The following is a 2,894-nucleotide window of genomic DNA, read 5'->3' as shown; positions in this document are numbered from 1 at the left end:
AAACGCGTTTTCGGCCCGTCCCCGTGGCCGCCGCGGGAGGATGGCAGGGCCAGGGGGCAGGCAGGCCAGACGGGCACTGGTGGACGCAGCTGATGGTGTCTCCAGGTCTGCCCCCTCCCCGGCAGGTGCCCAGAGCTCCCCAGCACAGCCCCCCCATCATCAGAGAGCCCTTGGGAGCCTGTTCCAGGCTCACGCGAGGCAGCGGGGAGAGTCGGTCCTGCAGCCGGGAGGGCCGGACGCGGGCAGGGCCCTGGGGGTGCCGCTCTCCGGAGCACACTTGCACACTTTGCTGATTTAATAAACAACAGGAGTGTTTTCCCAGGCCACATGCTGAGCTGTATTCAAAATACATTTGTACAAACATCAATTTTTAATGCAATTTATGCCAAATGTTGTTGCAAAAAGCAGCCGTTAACATGACATTAATTCAATCACTGGAAATACAGTACGTGCTGCTAAATGAAAACATGTTATTAGTCAATTAGATTAACTGGATGTAACTCTTCCAAACACAGTGTATTACGGTTTCTACATGGTTAATTATGTTGTACAAATTGCATGGCAGTAAGGCTTAGCACTGGACACACACACACAATTAATACATAAGTGGAAAAACCAGCTTGCCATTCGCAGTTGAACTCTGTAAAAATTATTTGAAATATAAATATCTTGCAAGTTTGAAATAGACAGAATTATGCTGATATTGCAATGGGAGCTGGGCAATTTCTAAAAGAGCCAGCAAAGTCTTTGCTGTGAGATCGCAGATGTTCATGGTTGCTTTCACGAGTTTTTATCTGCTTTAAAAAGACCATTTTAATTTTAAACAGAAATACTCCTGGCCCTGGTGAAGTGCCTCCCTGTGCGGGAATCTCTCAGCGCCCACACAAGTGACGACTCTGCTGCCTCCTCCTTTGTTTGTGTTTTGGGATGAATTTGTGCCCACTTGTGGGGACTGGTGCCAGACTTTGGCACCAGGAGCGGGCGTTGTGCCCAGCAGCCGCGCGACGTGCCGCCGGCACCACCAACCCTCTGCACGGCGTCTGCGCCGCCGCCTGCATGGCTCGCTGCTCGCAGAGGGGCCCCCGGCGGGGCGTCCCACAAGGGCCCCACCCCAGAGGCCCCTGGAGAGAGGAGCTGGGGTTCCTGCAGGCTGGGTGTCCCCGGGGGCACTCCCCCTCCCCTGGGACCCCCGGCACCCTGCACTATGGCAACACCCAACTGCACATCGTCCCGCGAACAGGGTGCAAACAAGCAGGTGGTGGAGCTCTGGAAAGGCATTTTTATTGCTGCTGTTGCAATAATTATCACAGTTCATGGAAGTGTGGCTCTCTTCTCCTCAGGTGCTCGATCAGTGATCCCAACAGTGCCCTCGTGGTCCTGCGAAGCTCGGGATGGGGGGAGCCGGGGCCAAGCGAGCTGCAGCAGGAGCACGCTCTGCCCAGAGTCTCTGCGTCACCAGAACAGCCCCAGCGCGTGGGACTGATACCCAGGAGCGTAAGTGGGGGGAAAAAGGAGCAGTGGGGTGATGGAGAAGTAAAACATGGGGTGTGACGCGAGCCGGCCGCGCTTGCCGGTGTGCAGGGCCGGCTGGGCCGGGCCAGCGCTCCGTCCGGCATGGGTGTGGGTGCAGAGATGAGGCGCTCGGGCAGAGTGCGGGGCGGGGAGGCGCTGGGCTGCTCTGGGGTGTGATGGGCACAGGGTGCCAGCGGTGCCGGCGCATGCAGGCCCCTGCCGAAAGCAGGTTTTGCATCACAGCATGTGCGGAGCCCGGCGGTCCCCGAGGGGTGCGCGGAGAAACCGTCTGCGTCCCTGCCGAGGGGCAGCGCCCGGGCCCCTGCGCGGGCTGGGGGTGCGACATGCCGGCAGTCGGCACCCCAGTGACATGCTGGGGAAGGGGGGGCGCTGCACTGGCAGCCCCAGCTCCTGGGGCGCCAGCTCCCAGCCCGGGGGTGCCCAGGAGTGCCTGGGGGAACGTGCTGGCGTTGGCAGTCTGATGGTGATGGGCTGAGATTTAATTTGACAGAACCGGGGGCCATGAGAGGGAGCGAGTTGGTGCGGTGGAGGAGAGCTTATTGGTTTCAGCGGGAGCAGAGAACGGTTGGAGCAGCCGCCGCACGGCCGGCCCAGACGCACACCAGCGCACTGTTGACTGAGCAGCCGCCGCTGACAGAGAGAAGTGATAAAGCTCTTGGAGATATTCCTGTCTCATCTGTCTCAGGTAAATCAGAGGGAGGCTGGAAACATCAGAGGAGGCAAAATGCAAAAGCAATAAAAAACTCCTGACTCTCATTGAAGGCAGAAGCCCGTCCGACATGACCACTGGCAAGAGAAAGATTTCACATGATCAGGGGGTTGCTTACTTGAGGAGTTGTTGATTATTTAGTGGCTGCTTAAGGGGCTGGGGGAAAAAGAAATCAAAGCTCCTGCTGTTCGCAGGTTGATGAAAGGACTGCATGCTGCCCCTCTGCAGCCCTTGTTTACCACCAGCGTTACCTGCTCAGAGTAGTTGGAGAGATTTCTGACTGCTTGCACAGAAATAAAAGGAGCCCCAGAATCAATCATTTGTTTACATTGTATAACTTGTTGAAAATCAATTGGCTCCACATGTTGCAGATCTGATTGCATTTTGTTAGCGGTCACAGGGAATGGTTTTCCCTTGACATGCCTGTGTTCGTGGTTTCTCCAATGCATCAATTGTACCAAGCTTTTAGGATAATTGAGACTGAGCAACAATCCCCTTTATAAATATTAACTCTGATATGCTTGGGAAACTCTGCCTCTCTTGGATGAATTTTTAACTAGCTTTTTAATCTATTGCTTCTTGTTAGAGCAGCAGGAGCATTTCTTAGAGCCTGTTCCTGTCTCCCCGGCTCCAAGAGCGCAGCGTCCCCGCC

At 55.6% G+C, this 2,894-nt stretch overlaps 1 long non-coding RNA gene across 1 annotated transcript in view; it reads left to right on the top strand.

The window, feature by feature from the left end:
- LOC113485929 overlaps nt 1-2,894 on the top strand; it is an 84,524-nt gene that overhangs the window by 76,724 nt on the left and 4,906 nt on the right. The window contains exons 2-3 of the long non-coding RNA XR_003399497.1: nt 1,341-1,494; nt 2,024-2,218. This is a non-coding gene — a long non-coding RNA (uncharacterized LOC113485929). The remainder of the gene's footprint in view (nt 1-1,340; nt 1,495-2,023; nt 2,219-2,894) is intronic.

Source organism: Athene cunicularia (assembly GCF_003259725.1).
Source record: "Athene cunicularia isolate RWA chromosome 14 unlocalized genomic scaffold, athCun1 chr14_part2, whole genome shotgun sequence".
Taxonomy (NCBI): domain Eukaryota; kingdom Metazoa; phylum Chordata; class Aves; order Strigiformes; family Strigidae; genus Athene; species Athene cunicularia.
The sequence above is the reverse complement of the archived record's forward strand: the minus strand, read 5'-3'. Positions and strand labels throughout refer to the sequence as shown.